Source organism: Triturus cristatus, chromosome 2_2, assembly GCF_964204655.1.
Source record: "Triturus cristatus chromosome 2_2, aTriCri1.1, whole genome shotgun sequence".
NCBI lineage: Eukaryota > Metazoa > Chordata > Amphibia > Caudata > Salamandridae > Triturus > Triturus cristatus.
Genome location: NC_140582.1, coordinates 49,589,955 through 49,611,010, shown reverse-complemented (window position 1 = coordinate 49,611,010; position 21,056 = coordinate 49,589,955). Strand labels below are relative to the sequence as shown.

Here is a 21,056-nt window from a genome sequence, read left to right as displayed (position 1 = left end):
TGTCTCCCCTATGTGATAGCCCTGATTCTCCTGGTCTTCCACCTCCCTCCTCCTCTTATTCCTCTCCATGTATTTTTTCTGCGATTCCCTTTTCCTCCTTGTCTCCATTCGTCTTCTCTCTTTCTTCCCTATTTGCCTTTGTATTACGCTCATTTTATTTTCGCCACGCTTTTGTTCAGTAAGAGCAACCTTTTTCCGAAAGGGTACTTTATTGTGTGCATTTTCCAACATAGCTAGTCAATATAGTCTCGAGAAGAATAACTAGTTAAAAATATAAAAAAGAAATCCAAATACCTCCCAACATATTCCACCTTCAAACTTTTCACAGAGCGCACACTCTGCCACATGTACAGCTCGGGAATAGTTTTGTTTGGAATGCAATAAGTAACAGAGTAATTGTAGGCACACACATTGAATTTTGTATGGCGCCTGCAAATGTTATTTCACTTTGTTTTTGTAACCGTAATTTTGTAGTGAGCTTGAGCGATAACCACGGAGAGTCTCTGTTTAGATGTTGGGCCCCTTTTTTGCCATTCTCATGGCAAACAAGTTATTTGCCATGCTGCTGCTCTGTTGACCAAGTTTAGCAAGGTGTGCTCTGTTGCAAAAGGGCCCATCCCCCCTCCAGGAAGCTTTTCCTGTCTTTCGCCATCTTCTGGGGTTTTCAGGGACGAGTCTTTTGTCATGCTAATTAACCTTTTGAAATGCACAGTCGCGCATTTGCACTTATACGAACAGCCATCCTGAAGTTCTGCTCTGAATGCTGCTTTTCGGTTTCTACTCTCTCAAAAGTAATCGTACTAATAGACATTTTGGAGTTTCTTATAAACATTTCACTGTTTAAGGAGTAGAAAATATATATATTGTAGGGTGGAATGGAATTTAGTGTTTAATGTATCAGCTTTGCAGTGGGTGCATTAAGCTGCATTGAATTTTCTATCTTTCCCAATTAAACATTTAAAAAATCATGCATGTCTGGAAAAAACGCATAATGCGATTTTGTTTGAGACAATATTTATTGAACCACTCTAGTCTTGCAATCTTCCCTACTGGGGGGATGTGCGCCTCTTCTAAAGTAAACACCTTTCAACAGAGCAGTAGTGCGTGCGCGCTTCACCTGAACGGAGACAAAAAGGATCGGAGGCCTCTAAATAGAAACTGTCTCCAAAAACAGACTTTCGCTCAGCTTACTCTAAGGCTTACAATAACTTCCAGGTGCACATGTAACTATAATGCACAAATGGCAGAGGTGATATCATTTAACAAAGTATTAATGCTGCCTCTTCTTCTAAAGATAAGGATAAGCAAAATAATTCAGAACCTGTTTATTTCTAGCAATTCCCAAACAGGACAGTTTATGGAAACATCCCACAGCAATTCGTTTTTCCCTTGGATATGCTTTATTCACATATTGACTTTATGATATGCAAAACTCTCTTGTTGCTAATGTCGCAAGAAACGTAGCTGCAGACAAACATCCTGCTAAGTGTGCTTTGCTACGAACTCCGCCTCCAAACTGTAAGCAATTTCAAGATTTGGAGCACCCCAACAAGAGCGTTGCTTCATGCCATCCTTATCTATATTGCCCCATACATTCTATTGTTGAGATTCATTTCCAAGCCAAAGTTTTTGAGCCTGGCTATCTGCTTGCCTGCTGCATATAAAAATATTACTAAAACAGACAAAAACCTCTGCTATCTTTTTTTCTCTGATACGTGAATGCTGCAGGTAAGGACACCTTAATCTGTGAAGCATTTAGGTTCCTGGACAGTACATTTATTTTGTATCGTGTTCCACAACGCCTTCCATTAGTTGAAATATTCATAATGCCAAATAAGAACAAGCATTGGCATAGCCAATAGGTCTCACCTTTGGGACCTTATAAGTATTTAATTATGCAATACAATATCCTTGTTGCAACATTAACTGTTGCATAGCTAAACACATATAATGTCCCAAAGGCGAGACCTATTGGCTATGCCAATGCTTGTTTATGTTAATATGTGCCCTTTTAAACATATGTGTGAATCTGCTTGCACCTTTCTTTTGTGTTTATTGTGTTTGTTTATATGCATGGGTGTTGTTTCTGTTTGCCTTCTTCTCCGTGTATTCATGTTTGGGTGTATTTAGAATGGTCCGCATGTGCTCACTTTTAGATTTGTGTACAATCAGAGAAAAAACAAGTCATTTTAATTTTCCAAGGGTAGAGGAGGCATTATATGGTGGGTGGAGAGGGGGTGGAGAGAAGGTGGAGACTATACAAAACAAGACTATAAGTCATCAATTCCCTCTCTTCAGAGCTACAAGTCGATGGATAGAAAGGTTTTGTTCATCACTAACTGTATAAACATTGTACTTAAAAGTTGCAGAACAAGAACTTGCAGAACAGGATTGGCCCAGAAGGCAAACCACACAGCCGAAAACCGGGTGTACCTGTGATTTCAGACAGTAAGTGATGTTTATTTCACTCTCATCCGAGACGGCTCTGTTAGAGATTGTAAACTCCAGGCAGTTTCTGTATTTCACTCTCTGAGGAGTCGGCTGTGTTAGAGATTGTAAACGCCAGGCAATTTGTGTATTTCACTCTCTGAGGAGTCACCTGTGTTAGAGATTGTAAACTCCAAGCAGTTTGTGTATTTCACTCTCTGAGGAGATAGCTGTGTTAGAGATTGTAAACTCCCGGCAGTTTGAACACTTCACTCTCTGGGGAGATGGCTGTGTTAGAGATTTTTAACTCCAACCAGTTTGTTTATTTCACTATCTGAAAAGCCTCCTGTGTTAAATATTTTAAACTCCAAGCAGTTTGTGTATTTCACTCCCTGAGGAGTCGCCTGTGTTAGAGATTGTAAACTCCAGGCAATTTGTGTATTTCACTCTCTGAGGAGTCACCTGTGTTAGAGATTGTAAATTCCAGGCAGTTTGTGTATTTCACTCTCTGAGGAGATGGCTGTGTTAGAAATTGTAATTTCCAGGCAGTTTTAGTATTACACTCTCTGAGGAGATGGCTGTGTTAAAGATTGTAAACTCCAGGCAGTGTGTGTATTTCACACTCTGAGCAGACAGCTTTGTTAGAGATTGTAAACTCCAGGCAGTTTGTGTATTTTACTCTCTGAGGAGACGGCTGTGTTAGAGATTGTAAACTCCAGGCAGTGTCAGTATTTCTCTCTCTGAGGAGACAGCTTTGTTAGAGATTGTAAACTCCAGGCAGTTTGTGTATTTTACTCTCTATGGAGTCGCCTGTGTTGGAGATTGTAAACTCCTTACAGTTTGTGGTGTATTTTACTCTCAGTGGTGGGGACGATGTAATAAAGATCCGATGAGAAGTTCAAAATAGTGAGTTTCTTGTTTAGAGAGGACACTAACAGCTGGTTGTTGGTTTATCCATGGAAAGAGGTGAGGCTGGATGCCCTCATCGACCCCGCTCAAACACTACCTGGGATTGTACCTCCCCACGATACTGTGGTGAATCAGACCTTCAAATGGGTCTATTTCACAAGATATTTGTAAAATGTGTTTTTCTCATGTAACTATTTACGTTGGAGGTTACATGAAGGACCTGTCCTACATTATTTTGATGCCACGGCACCACTGTGTGTGCTTTATATATAAATATAATGGTATCTGGTCAAATCTAAATTATTGATTTTATTAGTGATGAATGTATGGGTAGTTCAGACAATACTGCCAGACTCTAGGCAGCGCAACACTCACTGCCTATGCAAGTAGTGTACCAAAGCAGGAGAGCAGCAGGGGCATACACCAGGAAAGAACAGGCACAAAAGGCACAGTAACAAGGAAGAGAAGGCAAAGAGACTGGGCTACAACTAGGGTTGTTCACAGGTGAGACTAAGATCATCCCACAGCAACAGGGAATGTTGTCATGCAACATAAGACACAGGGTGTGACAGTAATTGCCTCCTGGAAACCATATGCCAACATCTGTACAAAGAAATACACTTCTACACAGGGGAGTACAACATACCTCACTTTCCAGACAAAAGAGGAGAGTACAGAACAAGCACTAGAAAGTAATCTAAGAGGTGTAGCAAAGGGTGAGGATCATGGCATACGAGGGAAAGACATAGAATAAATGAGGCAGAACAAGCAGTAGCATTCTAGGAAATGTAACAAGCAAGAGACTAGCACTACATGGAAATAAGAGAAACACTGAGTAAAGGTTTAAAAATAAAGGGAACAATCTAGGCAACTGGGGAGAACATATAAGAGTTATGATAAACAAAGGAATATGCAAAGGGAATTAATAGCAGAAACAGAAGAAATTAACTAAGAACAATTAGAAAGGAAGCAGCCCAGGGGCTGTACCTGACTGACTGAAGATAAAAAGGCAGACAAAGGATTAAACAAAAGCAAGGTAAAGGTGAGAGAAATCTGTAAAATCAACACAAGATCAAGACATAGGCTCTGGCTAAAGCAAGCAGAAACTGGACAGGAAAGCATGCAATAAGAGGTCTAGTTCACAGACGTTCAAAATGCAATGCACAAACAAGGAACACAATTCAATGCACGAACAAGGAACAAAATTCATTGCACAAACAAGGAACAAAATGCAATTCTTAAACAAGGAACAAAATTCAATGCACAAACAAAGGAGCTTCAGAAATTGGCAGCTTATAAGCAGTTTGAGGCAGCAGCAAGCCTAGGGCGGAATCTCATGACTGGGCTGCACAAGACTAGTCACAGGTGTGTTTAATTCGCTCACAATCCTGGAGGCGAGATTCTAGTCATGATGAACAACAGGACGACTTCTATTGAAAGCAATGCACACTAGATGCTGGTCTGAGTGAATACTTGGCAGAGAATTATGGGACAGTAGTGCAAGTAAGCAACTGTAGGTTTTCCAATGTCTCCAAGGTTGAAATGGGGAACAGGTAGAAGTAATACAAGAAATGTGCATGAGTTATAGGGGTGATTTCCAGGCTGCAGTTGGCCCGTGTACAGCCTCCACCAGAGGTACAATGATGGAATGGTGCTGGTTACTGCAAATGCATTTTGTGCTTTTCTTAATTGCTTTGGTGCTGTTTGACAACTTCCAATAAAAGTGGATCCATTCCGAGATCTTCAATGCGTGTGTCCTGTTGCAGCTGCTATTACCCAGTGGTTGGGAGTACAGACAGTCCCTGCAGCCAATTCCCTCTCCAGATGGCCAAAGTCTTAGTGCAGTGCGGGTTTACCACATGCACAGGGTAGAGCACTGGGCCTGGCTGCTGGTCAGGTAAAACAGTCAACCTATACTGCATTGAGATTGTTACTGTGTATAGTAGGGGTTGCCTGCCCATGGATTGTGGGACAGGCTCTGGCCAGACACTGGGCCTACAACCAACCCTTGCTGTTTTAGGCCTGGACCTGTAGTCAGCCCTCCTGCCGGAGGCCAGGAAATCTAGAAGGTGGAGCGCAGAGCCAGGTCTGGGGTCAGACCCTGCAGCTAGGTAATCATGTCAGCCTTGCACAGCAGTGGTTTGCCACCAATATAGGGTGGGGTGCAGGGCATAGCCAGAGCCCTGAAGTCAACCCTCACTGCCCAAAGCCAAAGGCTGTGGGGGTTGGCAGCCTGCTATGGATTGGGGATCAACAGAGGTATGGGCACAGAGCCTGGCTAGAGGACAGGGCCTGTGTCCAACCAACTGTGGCGTCTGGCAAAATGCTGTGCACAGCGGGTGATTGGAAGCCTGGAGGGGGTTGGGCAGAAGTTCCCCCAGGGGGTTGCGTGAAAGTTATACTTTAATATATGATTAAAAACACAGAAATGCTCTGAAAAAGTGATGTTGTACTTAGGAATGATATAAGATCTTAACATATATTAAAAAGATAAATTCCCTGCAAAAAACAAAGACTAAAGTGGTGTTATAGTTAGGTGTTTGAATCAGATTTGGAGACCAAAAAAACACTGCTATTCGTCAGTTATAGTTGAGCGAACAAACTATAACTGCACTCCCATCGGCCACTATTTTTGATCTCACACATTACATCACTCATGACATGTTCAATGATATCATTGATGATATCCCTGATGACATTGTACAGTCTTTGTGACGGTGTGCAATAAATAAAGTTTGTGGACTTGAAGAAATCCAACATGCTAAATGTGGACTCAATGTTCTATCATCAATCGAGGGATAATGGACATAATATTTGACAGGTGGTAGCCACATACAGTATCTGTCAAGCAAACCACATTTGGTGGAAATGTCTGACAGAATATCGAAAGACAGAAAACCGACCTACAAAAATATCGACACAAAAATATCGAAGTCAAAAATATCGAAGTCCAATCTACATAATGGTAAGTACAAAAATATTGAAAAAATAATATTTTTGTCAAAAATATTGATGTTAATAATATCATTTTATAAAATGTTTTAATAATAATGTAAAATTAAGTAAATAATATATATAATTAAAGGAAATATAGTTAAAAATATTAAAACATATTTAAAAATAATATCTAATACATTCAGGTGCCAATTCCGATCCTGTAAAACCCGGGTACGAATGGTCGTACGGAGCGTATTCTCCGTCCGACTCGTACCCGGGAATACCACCTTACAAACCCACAAGTACGATTCGTACAGAAATACCATTTCCGTACGAATTGTAAAAAACTACGTGCGGCAAAAAAATACCCACAATTCCGATACCGGACATCGCGTACGTGATGTCCGGACGGAGTCAGGCAGCGTTTTACGGACCAGCAAGTACGATTCATGTACACGTCACTCCGCACGTCTCATTTTTTACGGCAGCCAAAAACTGCCGGGAAATTGAGGATGACGCGAAGAAGGAGCACCTGTACGCGACAGACAGCCATGGACCCCATCCTACGTGTCATCCCGGCCCTCCTAGCCTACGACCTGGTGCACAGAAACCGATGCAGACGCCGCAGAAGGTCAGAACAACACCCAGGGGCAAAGGGGTGGGGGCGAGGGGCAGGAAACTTAACCCCTACCCAATTTTGACAACATATATCCTGTGCATACATTATCTCCAGGGTCTGGTCACTTCGGTGGCGTGTCAACCAATCCCTGCGTACCGCCACAACAGAAGTGGACGTGGACGCGTACCGTCACCACAACAATGGTGGTACGGACGGTACTCACGCCCTCAGAGCGTGGGTACGGGCTGCACCACGCGTACCCCTACGTCACCACAACAATGGTGGTACGTCACGCATACCCCTACATCACCAAAACACTGGTGGTACGGACCGTACCCACGCTCTGAGGGCGTGGGTAAAGGCCATACCACGCGTACCCCTACATCACCACTACAATGGTGGTACGGACCGTACCCACGCTCTGAGGGCGTGGGTACGGGCCGTACCACTATTGGAATGGTGATGAAGGGATACGCGTGGTATGGACCGTACCTACACCCTCAGAGCGTGGGTACGGTCCGTACCACCATTGTTGTAGTGACATAGGGGTACGCGTGGTACGGACCGTACCTACGCTCTGAGGGCATGTGTACGGACCGCATCACCCGTACCCCTAGGGCACCAGTACATTTGTGATACAAGGCGTACACATGCCGCAAATGTTGTCATAGGGCCTGGTGCAGCATATAACCAGTATATTGGGGTGTGTGTATGCCCAGGACAGCAGTGTACTGCACCAAGGGTGCGGGCGGGTGGGTGGGTGGCTGCCTAGGTTTCCCAGCAGTGGACAGAGACATGTGAGGGGTGGGTGCCTATCACTCCCAGCAGTGGACAGAGACATGTGAGGGGTGGGTGCCTATCACTCCAAGCAGTGGACAGAGACATGTGAGGGGTGGGTGCCTATCACTCCCATCAGTGGACAGAGACATGTGAGGGGTGGGTGCCTATCACTCCCAGCAGTGGACAGAGACATGTGAGGGGTGGGTGCCTATCACTCCCATCAGTGGACAGAGACATGGGGGTGGGTGCCTATCACTACCAGGGGGAGGATGCAATGATTTTGGCTTTCGTTACGTATGTTTCTTAGGGGGAAGCTTCTCGCACAGGTACAATGTGACGATCTTCGATGCTGCGCGATGCGCGTCGCAGCGCTGACTTCTGGCGCCGCAACCCTCGATGCGTCACGGGACGGGACTCTGCGTCAACACACGCAGCCACTGGATACTTTCACGCACCCGCAGTGGTGCGTCCTGCAAACTGGTTCTGCTACGACCTTCGCAGCGTCGGAAAATCTTCACGCACCGGGACGATGCTCGGCGCACTCGGCGATGCGGGGACTCCGGGTGCTGCGATGACGCCGCGATGAAATTCTCCTCACACTCTCGTTCTTGCGACTCGCAATCGGATGATGCGTTGGGTACCAGTTACTCTTTTTCATGCTTCTGCTTCCCAGCTCCCAAACACAGCAAAACGACCTCCTGAGGCCCCAAGACTAGGCAAGCACTCCAAGGCAGGTCAGAACTCCCTCAGCAGAGTTCCAGGGGAGCTGGTGGTGAAGTCCTTTTGTTCCTGGGACTTCTTAACAGGGAGCCAGCTCTTCTCAGGCCCTTGGAGATCAGAATCAAAAGAAGGGGACACAGCAAAGTCCTTCCCCTCTCCTTGGCAGCAAAGCAAAACAGCAAGCAGGCAGTCATCTCCTCTTCAGTTTTTTTCAGCTTTCTCCTTGGCAGAGGTTCCTTCTTAGTTCCAAAGTGATCTAAAGTTTAGGTGTCGGGGGTCCTCTTCTTATACCCCTCCAAGTCTTTGTCTATCTTTGTTTCAGTGGGGGGATTTCCCTGCTCAAACCGGTTCCTGGGTGTGCTCTGCCCTGGAGCACCCGGTTCCTTTCAGAGTGAGGGGCAGGGTCGTTAGACACTCAGCAGGAGGTGGAGCCTTCTTTGTGCTGACAGAGGCAGAGACCTCAGCCTGGCCAGCAGGGGGTGGAGCCAGCATTGTGCTGGCAGAGGCAGCCCTACTCAAACCCAGGGGCTACTCCTCCCACCCATCTAAAGCAGATCTCCCTATTCACCCTGCTGCTGACTCATCCAGACGCCTGGAGCCACCTAGCCCATCACATGACACCATTCAGCCGATCTGCACAAAGCCTTGGATTTTCTATCTTGCCTTTAGGGGAAGATAGGCATGTAAACAGCCTCCCCCATTCTGTCCTATGGGCAAGATAGCCTCTCAGCAGTGAAAAACGAAAATGGCTGTAATTCACTACCAGGGCATGTTACACACCTCAGTACATGCCCTACCTTTCAGATACACTGCACCCAGCCCAGGGGGGTACCTAGGGCCACCATAGGGATGCCTGACATGTACAGAAAGGGAAGGATAAGGCCTGGTCAGTGGTTGCACTGGACAGGTCGACATGGCAGTCCTGGACTGCACATAGGCACTGCAAGCAGGCCTAAGACAACATTTTAGGGCTACTCCTCTGGGTGGCACAATCAGTGCTGCAGCCCACTAGTAGCATCTGAATCACCAGCCCTGGCACACTCAGTGCACTTTACTAGGGGCTAACAGGTGAAACAAATATAGCAATCATGGATAACCAATCAATATAACAATTTATACAGAGAGCATATGCACTTTAGCACTGATCAGCAGTGGTAAAGTGCCCAGAGTCCTATTGCCAACAATCACGGGTCAGAAAAAATAAAGGAGGAAAAAAACGAAGTTTGAGGATAACCCTGCAAAAAGGGCCATTTCCAACAGTGCCTATCACTCCCAGCAGTGGACAGAGACATGGGGGTGGGTGCCTATCACTACCAGCAGTGGACAGAGACATGTGAGGGGTGGGTGCCTATCACTCCCAGCAGTGGACAGAGACATGGGGGTGGGTGCAGAGGACTCCCAGCAGTGGACAGAGACATGTGAGGGGTGGGTGCCTATCACTCCCAGCAGTGGACAGAGACATGGGGGTGGGTGCAGAAGACTCCCAGCAGTGGACAGAGACATGTGAGGGGTGGGTCCCTATCACTCCCAGCAGTGGACAGAGACATGGGGGTGGGTGCAGAAGACTCCCAACAGTGGTCAGAGACATGTGAGGGGTGGGTGCCTATCACTCCCAGCAGTGGACAGAGACATGTGAGGGGTGGGTGCCTATCACTCCCATCAGTGGACAGAGACATGTGAGGGGTGGGTGCCTATCACTCCCAGCAGTGGACAAAGACATGGGGGTGGGTGCCTATCACTCCCAGCAGTGGACAGAGACATGTGAGGGGTGGGTGCCTATCACTCCCAGCAGTGGACAGAGACATGGGGGTGGGTGCCTATCACTACCAGCAGTGGACAGAGACATGTGAGGGGTGGGTGCCTATCACTCCCAGCAGTGGACAGAGACATGGGGGTGGGTGCAGAGGACTCCCAGCAGTGAACAGAGATATGTGAGGGGTGGGTGCCTATCACTCCCAGCAGTGGACAGAGACATGGAGGTGGGTGCAGAGGACTCCCAGCAGTGGACAGAGACATGTGAGGGGTGGGTGCCTATCACTCCCAGCCGTGGACTGAGACATGGGGGTGGGTGCAGAGGACTCCCAGCAGTGGACAGAGACATGTGAGGGGTGGGTGCCTATCACTCCCAGCAGTGGACAGAGACATGGGGGTGGGTGCAGAGGACTCCCAGCAGTGGACATAGACATGTGAGGGGTGGGTGCCTATCACTTCCAGCAGTGGACAGAGACATGTGAGGGGTGCGTGCCTATCACTCCCAGCAGTGGACAGAGACATGTGAGGTGTGGGTGCCTATCACTCCCAGCAGTGGAAAGAGACATGGGGGTGTGTGCCTATCACTCCCAGCAGTGGGCAGAGACATGTGAGGGGTGGGTGCCTATCACTCCCAGCAGTGGACAGAGACATGGGGGTGTGTGCCTATCACTCCCAGCAGTGGGCAGAGACATGTGAGGGGTGGGTGCCTATCACTCCCAGCAGTGGACAGAGACATGGGGGTGGGTGCCTATCACTACCAGCAGTGGACAGAGACATGGGGGTGGGTGCCTATCACTACCAGCAGTGGACAGAGACATGTGAGGGGTGGGTGCCTATCACTCCCAGCAGTGGACAGAGACATGGGGGTGGGTGCAGAGGACTCCCAGCAGTGGACAGAGACATGTGAGGGGTGGGTGCCTATCACTCCCAGCAGTGGACAGAGACATGGGGGTCGGTGCAGAGGACTCCCAGCAGTGGACAGAGACATGTGAGGGGTGGGTCCCTATCACTCCCAGCAGTAGACAGAGAGATGGGGGTGGGTGCAGAGGACTCCCAACAGTGGTCAGAGACATGTGAGGGGTGGGTGCCTATCACTCCCAGCAGTGGACAGAGACATGTGAGGGGTGGGTGCCTATCACTCCCATCAGTGGACAGAGACATGTGAGGGGTGGGTGCCTATCACTCCCAGCAGTGGACAAAGACATGGGGGTGGGTGCCTATCACTCCCAGCAGTGGACAGAGACATGTGAGGGGTGGGTGCCTATCACTCCCAGCAGTGGACAGAGACATGGGGGTGGGTGCCTATCACTACCAGCAGTGGACAGAGACATGTGAGGGGTGGGTGCCTATCACTCCCAGCAGTGGACAGAGACATGGGGGTGGGTGCAGAGGACTCCCAGCAGTGAACAGAGATATGTGAGGGGTGGGTGCCTATCACTCCCAGCAGTGGACAGAGACATGGAGGTGGGTGCAGAGGACTCCCAGCAGTGGACAGAGACATGTGAGGGGTGGGTGCCTATCACTCCCAGCCGTGGACTGAGACATGGGGGTGGGTGCAGAGGACTCCCAGCAGTGGACAGAGACATGTGAGGGGTGGGTGCCTATCACTCCCAGCAGTGGACAGAGACATGGGGGTGGGTGCAGAGGACTCCCAGCAGTGGACATAGACATGTGAGGGGTGGGTGCCTATCACTTCCAGCAGTGGACAGAGACATGTGAGGGGTGCGTGCCTATCACTCCCAGCAGTGGACAGAGACATGTGAGGTGTGGGTGCCTATCACTCCCAGCAGTGGAAAGAGACATGGGGGTGTGTGCCTATCACTCCCAGCAGTGGGCAGAGACATGTGAGGGGTGGGTGCCTATCACTCCCAGCAGTGGACAGAGACATGGGGGTGGGTGCCTATCACTACCAGCAGTGGACAGAGACATGTGAGGGGTGGGTGCCTATCACTCCCAGCAGTGGACAGAGACATGGGGGTGGGTGCAGAGGACTCCCAGCAGTGGACAGAGACATGTGAGGGGTGGGTGCCTATCACTCCCAGCAGTGGACAGAGACATGGGGTGGGTGCAGAGGACTCCCAGCAGTGGACAGAGACATGTGAGGGGTGGGTCCCTATCACTCCCAGCAGTGGACAGAGACATGGGGGTGGGTGCAGAGGACTCCCAGCAGTGGACAGAGACATGTGAGGGGTGGGTGCCTATCACTCCCAGCAGTGGACAGAGACATGTGAGGGGCGGGTGCCTATCACTCCCAGCAGTGGACAGAGACATGTGAGGTGTGGGTGCCTATCACTCCCAGCAGTGGACAGAGACATGGGGGTGGGTGCCTATCACTCCCAGCAGTGGACAGAGACATGTGAGGGGTGGGTGCCTATTACTCCCAGCAGTGGACAGAGACATGGGGGTGGGTGCCTATCACTACCAGCAGTGGACAGAGACATGTGAGGGGTGGGTGCCTATCACTCCCAGCAGTGGACAGAGACATGGGGGTGGGTGCAGAGGACTCCCAGCAGTGGACAGAGACATGTGAGGGGTGGGTGCTTATCACTCCCAGCAGTGGACAGAGACATGTGAGGGGTGGGTGCCTATCACTCCCAGCAGTGGACAGAGACATGTGAGGGGTGGGTGCCTATCACTCCCAGCAGTGGACAGAGACATGTGAGGGGTGGTTGCCTATCACTCCCAGCAGTGGACAGAGACATGGGGGTGGGTGCCTATCACTACCAGCAGTGGACAGAGACATGGGGGTGGGTGCAGAGGACTCCCACCAGTGGACAGAGACATGTGAGGGGTGGGTGCCTATCACTCCCAGCAGTGGACAGAGACATGTGAGGGGTGGTTGCCTATCACTCCCAGCAGTGGACAGAGACATGTGAGGGGTGGGTGCCTATCACTCCCAGCAATGGACAGAGACATGGGGGTGGGTGCAGAGGACTCCCACCAGTGGACAGAGACATGTGAGGGGTGGGTGCCTATCACTCCCAGCAGTGGACAGAGACATGGGGGTGGGTGCAGAGGACTCCAGCAGTGGACAGAGACATGTGAGGGGTGGGTGCCTATCACTCCCAGCAGTGGACAGAGACATGGGGATGGGTGCCTATCACTCCCAGCAGTGGACAGAGACATGTGAGGGGTGGGTTCCTATCACTCCCAGCAGTGGACAGAGACATGGGGGTGGGTGCAGAGGACTCACAGCAGTGGACAGAGACATGGGGATGGGTGCAGAGGACTCCCAGCAGTGGACATAGACATGTGAGGGGTGGGTGACTATCACTCCCAGCAGTGGAAAGAAACATGGGGGTGTGTACATCATCCTCAGATGACCACAACTCCATGGGTGTATGAACGCATCCCCAATTTGCGACTATGTTGATAGTGCCATAACAACACATCACTGACAGCAGTGTCCCACTCCCATGAGGATGGATATCTTTCCCCCACTGCATGACACAGCACATGTGGGTGTGAGGACAAATGACACATGCATACCCACCCCTGGCGGATGCAGCACAATACAGACACAGAGATCATGCCACTAGGCTGTATAGTCATGTTAACGCCTACTAAACTAAGAGAGCCAAAGGGAACACACACTGTCACGCACATCCCAGGACTGATAGGAATGTACAGGTCCTGGGACAGCCACCAAGATGTTGTCTCCCATGGAAGGAATAGGGTGGAGTTCCCACAGATACAATGCCCACAATTGTGAGTCAGGTGCCCAAATAACCTGCAGAACAAGTACCATATGTGTGCTAGGCTGGGATTACACACATGCATAGTACGGAAAAGGGACAATTTCTCCATGAAGGCATGGCAACATACTCAATACACAAGTACAGTGACTACCAAGGATGGCACATACGATGCAGTCGGAGACATTGTTGAGCAGGCATGGCCATAGTTGAAGGGATCCGTCACCAACAAAGGAAATGTAGACACAGGTCAGTACAACAATTGTGCAACTCCCTGCAGGGAAGATGTCAGGTGCCACAGAGGAAGGAACACTCCTTAGGACAATGTCTCCAAACACAAAGAGCATACACGACCAAAGATTCTTTGCAGAGACCTTGTGATGGCACGCAGATACCAGGGTCCACCCCATGAGCATCAGACTACAACATTTCCCAGAAACCTAACACATTACCACCACCCCAACTCCTGGAGCATCAGCACCAACATCAATACCTGAAATGCAATAGTATTCAAAGGAAAAAGAAAATGCTTTATTCAGCATTAAATGAAAAAATATTAAAGGACACTATTTACAAAGGCCATAGGCCAGTCCAGATCAGAAGTCCTTGCGGGGACACATGGCCACGCGTCTCCCCTAGCTTGCCTGCACATTAGAACCCTCAGGTTCTTCAACTGGGGGGGGGGGCATCATGTGGGGAAGGACCAGGCACTGCAGGGACAGGAGGGGGAAGGGTAGGTGTGGTGGGTGAAGAGACGAACGACTCCACCACAGGGGGTGGGGCAGCGCCAAATGTGGAGGTTAGCACGGCGCTGCACACTTCTGCAAGCTCGACCAGCGTCTCCCCTGCACCCGAAGAAACCACAGGCCCCAAGGAGGGGGGGGTTGGAGGAATGGGGTGCAGCGCTACTGGGGGAGGGGGTGGACAGGGGGGGACTCAACTCCCCTACCCGTGGAGTGCCTTGCCCGTTTGCGGTCGGTGACCCAGTGAGGCTGAGGCCCAGCCCAGCCAAGTAGGTCTCCTTCTCAGATTGTGGGGCAAGGGAGCCGAGGGGAGTGCCATTGGAGGGACTGGGTAGTGATGCATGCGGACTCGGACTGTGGCTGCGTGTATGCCTGTGTGCCCCAGACCCAGTGGGTGTGCCTTCATCCCCCTGAGTGAAATCGGTTTGGGGAAGGGTTTGGCTAAGACAGGAAGAAATGGCGCTTTAACAGAATCACACAAATAGTAAAAATAGAAAAGTGATTACGGTGCTGCAAGGTCAGGGGAAAACAAACCCTGGCTAAAAAAAAGAGTAGGAGACCCCCACTGGAAAATCTGAACAAGTCCTGCGCACTCGTTTTTAGGATGTGAATACACGGTGAAAAAACTTCATTTGGATTCATTAATTGTACAGAATGTCAAGTTCAACACCAGGAAATGTCTTTTCAAATGAAATTTTATGATACGTTTCTTCAATAGATATAGAAAGAAAAACCAGCCGACACGTGTTTCGTCATACGGGAAACATCCCGTGACTCTTCAGGGCTGTAGAGGAAGTGCTCATGGCTGTAATTAAGATCAAGAGACTGGGGAAGTAAATCCAGTCGGTGAGATGGGTAACGAAGCGTAGTATGCCACGATGTAGAAGGGACAACTAATGAGTCTCTAATCCCAAGTATGCATCCGTGAAATAGTAGGAGGATGTGTGCGTCTGTCCTACGCGTAGACCGTGGTGAACGGTGGAGGTAGATTGCTGAGTCTCGTCTTCCGGTAGTGGCTGAGTGTGCGTGACAGGAGGTGAGCGCTTGCCCTTCCGTGTTGGTGTGCTGCCTGTATTTGGTGGGTGCGTGCTTGGGAATGTCTGGGTGTGCTTGGGACAGGCATGAGAGTGGGAAGTGTGGATGGTGCAGGGGCAGGGGGGGACGATGCGCTGCAGGAGACTCACTGCTGCCATCAGTGAAATGTCCATGGACCTCAGCAACATCCGTTAGTCAGACATCACTGATGACATGCCCTCCATGTACGACACCATCTGTTTCAGCAGTCTGGTGTGGCCATGGAGGACATTCAGCATCGATGTCTGGCCAACCTGCAACTGCTGCTGAATGTCCACAGACTCTGCAGTGAGGGCAGCAGGGGGGACAGGGGCAGGGGGTGCGGTGCCTGGCACAAAGGAGACATGGCGGTGCCCTGCACGGACAGAAGGGACCGGAGCAACTGGGAGGGCAGTGATGGGAATGGAGGGGGCGCTGACAGATGTAGTGCTGCTGCCAGGTGTTATAGCAGCCTCCGCCCCCTCTGGGAGTTCAGCCTTGGACCCGTCAGCATCGTAGTCGGTGTTGCTACTAGACAGGTCCTCCGCCTGACTCCTCTCGCGCTCTGTGCCACTTGCTTCCGCAGACTCGCCAGCAGTGGTGGCACCGGTGCTGGATCCCTCCTCCAGGTCCGTGCAGGTGTCTCCCTCGGTGTCCTCCGATGATGCTGTGGGCAAGGTGAAGATACAGAAAATAATCAGTCACCTGTATACATCTGACACATGAGTCCAAACAAAATAGGTCACAGTGCATATCAGGAAAAGCATCATGAGTAACATCTAGAATACTCCGCACATATGTAAGCCCTGCACTCCCCAGTTGGTTGACCCACCATGCCACTTGGAAACAATGAAAATTAGGACACAACTGCAAATAACTCGATATCCAATTATACCGAGAAGCTAGTGTCTGGGAACAGTTGAGCACAGCAAGACTATGAAGGCATGCCACCTCTTGTTCACTGTGAACAAAACAGTGTTGGTGCACCCAAGGCCAAATAACAGACGCCAATGCTGAAGGTGTACCCACACTCAGAGACCTGTGAGTACTTTGGAAGCCCAAAAGAAATACATTGTGATCCCTTGGGAATCACAACACTTTACACAATCGACATGTTTAGAATGTGTGAATGTGCCACTTTGTGAACAGAACACACATGTGCCTGTATAACAGAAGTCGCACAAGGAGGTGCACACAAAACTACATTTATACAGTCATTGTATGAGCTGCCACCCTAATTCAAAGAAGCCACTTTTAAGAAGAAATGGGGTATCAGTAAGTACATATACATGGCACCACGGTGGTCTGGATGACTTGACACTCGTAAGTTGGTATCAGCAACAACCAAGGACTTATCCAAATGTAACCACACTGGGGGAACATGTATATGTATAATTTCAAAACAAGTGTTTTTCGAACTGTGCCTTTCTTTTAAATGTGCCAGCGTTTCCCCGTAAAGTGTAAAGGTGGTTTCTGGTGCACTTCCTTGGGGGACATCTGTCATGCAGGCACATTATTGTCCTTCACAACAAAACATCAAAGTCGAGCATATAAAAAATTGAGACATGTTGACAAGTGTAGTGAGTGCCAAGGTACAAGACTTCTTGACTAACAACTTGAATCATGCCACCTGTCACATGGCCATTCGTACCATGATGACACAGTTGGCAACACATCTGACTCACTGCCTGTCATGTGGAGTGGCACACATGTCCAACACAGGACAATGCATTAGCTAATGGGCCTGCAATTGTGTCGGAATAAGGAGCACCTGCACTGAGGAGACACCCTCATGGGAACCAAGAATGTCCACACAGATGTCAGCACACACAGACCAAACTACGTAGCCTCTGGACCACACACTGGTGCCAAAAATGGATGAGCAGGAACCATGTCTTTTAACTTTTGACACATGCTGCAAAGCACAAACATTAAACCCTGCATAACATGACTGGGTCACTGCATGTTGGGTGTCTGTCCAGACAATTATCACACACAGGTCAGACCTGGCAAGGAGACATAAGGTTTGGACATGTAGGCCTTGCCCGCACAAACCCCCCCATACCTGAGACAATGTGATTGAGACAGATCAAGTAGTTAAACCTCCTAATCTGGGTTTACTAAAATGTGCATCAAGAATTCCTAAATGTACTCAACATCACCTTGTGAGACTGCCCACACATATTTATGACGAACAACCATCAACAGATAGTTGTACATAGACACACAGGCACTGGCCAGTGTGAGTATGCACAAGCCAAATGGGGTCACCCTGTACAGTGGACACATGTAGCACACTTTACATAAATACAAATGAAGCCAGGGAACAATGCCACAGAGGCCAACCTATGCTGAACACACAGAGAATGGGCACAGTGTTGGATGACACACATGATTCCGAGGCAAGGGTGTCTCAGGGTACTGTAGTGGGCACACTGCTCCATGGTCCTGGAATGATCTGACTGTAACAAGAGCAACCGTCCCGGCACTATGCATATCTCCCACTCATGCACATCATGTCTGAGGCCACAACATCGGTCATGCATGCTGCAAGTCTTTTCATTTGAAACTTCACACTCCTATGTTGAGACTCAGCATCATTGCCAACAATTATGGACCCCCAAATGAGTGAACAGGACAGGGCACAGGCAAGGTACCAACACATGTCACAGACCACCCCCACACATGATGCAGAAAGCAGTGTGCACCTGGATTAACTGGCAGCCTAGATAACCATGTGCAATAGTGATTACACACAGACCAGGGAACATATGTCAAGGAGGGGAAGGGAGGAAGAACAGCCCCGGTTAACTTTGGGGAACAGGATATGCACTACACATATACACCCTGGCAGTGTATCCAGGCGACTGAGCACTTCCAAAAGCTGGTGACACACAACAAACACACATGTACCTACCCCTCTCCTTGCTGCTGTCCCTCCTGTAACTGCCTATCCATCTCAGGGAAGACCACCGCCAGGACACGCCTCATCTGGTGGGTCAGGCGTCGGCGCCCGCCGTGGGGGCGTGGAGGTGAGTCCCCCAGCAGGACCCGGGCGATCCTCCTGGTCTAGCACCGGATGTCCTGCCAGCGTTTCCTCACTTGGGCTAGGCGCCGACTGCGACCCTCCACCGATATCACGGCCCTGACGGCCCGCTTCCATATCTTCCCCTTCTCGTAGGCAGTTACCTGTGAGGATGACAAAGTGAGACAACATCACTACACCTGCTCCATGTCACAGAGACACACATTTGAACATCTTTGATTTGTTGAACAGGGCATAGAATGCAGCCAACTAATAGCACCTTTGTCATAGGGACATTAGCCTCTGTGGAAGCCCCAATGCACTACATGGCATTGAAAGTACACAGGTGGCATGAGGGGTGCGACACACTCCCTGATCATGGCACACACTGTGCATCCCAAGCAACACAAGGCTGATGGACAGCACCTCAAAGCTGTCACATGCCCCAGGCCACTGACGCAACCTCAGCAGAGTACACAGACACACACAGGCACAGATCAATCACCTGCCATTGGCAACAACGGATACAAACCTCACTCTGCACATGTGCCACTTGCCTGTGGGGTGTCACAGGTGTGGGGCTAGCTCAGCAAGTCAGACACACAGCACGGCTTACTTCTCATATCAGATGGGTAGAGCTGTTGCCACCTCCATGCAGCTGTGGTGCAACACTCCACGTAGACACTAACCCACATGACAAGGAACATTCACACACATCAATGTCCAGGGGGCGTACACATCACATGGACACTCTCACCACAGCTCCACTCAACTCACACACATCTGTGGGTACAGTCACCTGTCACACCGGGGGACCACTGAATCACCTCAGGACTCTAGAAGAAAAATGGCCCAAAGGATTAGCCAGGCTGAATGTGCCATGCACTATGCAGTGAATGTCACAGTAAGCACAATGCAAGTGAGGAGTGCACTAATGAACCACATCATGCTCTGCATGAGAGACATAAGCCATTCCACCCCCTGGGACCCACTCTAAACAACATTGCATGTCTGTCCCAACTGGACACAATGCCAGAAGGGACAGTCACAAAAAAAGGGGCACCGTCAAAGGTAGTGGAGTCAGCACTCACCTGCTCCCCTGGTCTCCCATACAGGCAGGGGTACTGTGGGAGGATGACGTCCAGCAAGGCCTCATTCTCCTCCTGGGTGAAAGGCTGGGCCCTCTCCACAGACCTTGACAGGGTGCCAGAGGAAGCCAAGACAGCAGCACTGAAAGGTTGTGCAGACTCATTTGCATCCTACGTTTCCTCCAATCCCTTTAAACATACACCAGTGACAGCATTTGCATGGTTCAAATTAACAGCATCATGTCAAGTCAACAACCACTTTGCAACATTGTATTTTGTTGCCAACTGACTTTTCAAGGCCACCTGATGGAAAAATTTGAACAGAAAAATCGGTATCCATGACAACCAGCATGCATTTTGGGCTGAAAACCTTTCCCTTATGTGTCCCCTATGTAATTTTCTAATCCCCACACAGGTACGGTGCGTTTCACACGTACGCGTAGGCACTGGCAGTACACGTACGTGTACTCCCAGTGCCTACACGTACGTGTACACGTACACGTAGGCACTGGGAGTACACATACGTGTACTGAGGTAGTACACGTATGTGTAGGCACTGGGAGAACACGTACGTGTACTATCTCAGTACACGTACGTGTACAACTAGTGCGTACACGTACGTGTACCGAGGTAGTACACGTACGTGTACTGATGTAGTACCCTTACGCGTAGGCACTGGGAGTACACGTATGTGTACTGAGGTAGTACACGTACATGTAGGCACTGGGAGTACACGTACGTGTACTACCTCAGTACACGTACCTGTACAACAAGTGCGTACACGTTCGTGTACTGAGGCAGTACACGTACATGTACTCCCAGTGCCTACATGTACGTGTACACATACGCGTAGGCACTGGGAGTACACGTACAAGTACTGAGGTAGTACACATACATGTAACGTGTACTCCCAGTGCCTACACGTACGCGTACAGGCACTGGGAGTACCTTTACCTGTACACATACTGATGTAGTACACATACGCGTAGGCACTGGGAGTACACATACGTGTACTCCCAGTGCCTACACGTATGTGTACACGTACGCGTAGGCACTGGGAGTACACGTACATGTACTACCTCAGTACACGTACGTGTACAACTAGTTCATACACATACATGTACTGAGGTAGTACACGTACGTGTAGGCACTGGGAGTACAAGTACGTGAACTACCTCAGTACACGTACGTGTACAACTAGTGCGTACACATGCGTGTACTCTCAGTGCCTACGAGTACACGTACGCGTAGGCACTGGAAGTACACGTACGTGTACTACCTCAGTACACGTACGTGTACAACTAGTGC

At 49.6% G+C, this 21,056-nt stretch overlaps 1 protein-coding gene across 1 annotated transcript in view; it reads left to right on the top strand.

The window, feature by feature from the left end:
- The first annotated feature begins 2,294 nt into the window (after positions 1-2,294).
- The window catches only part of LOC146861811 (CD5 antigen-like), a 446,048-nt gene continuing 427,286 nt past the window's right edge, over positions 2,295-21,056 (top strand). Inside the window, exon 1 of the mRNA XM_085640972.1 lies at positions 2,295-2,448. The gene's annotated coding sequence lies outside the window, so the exon portion shown is untranslated. The remainder of the gene's footprint in view (positions 2,449-21,056) is intronic.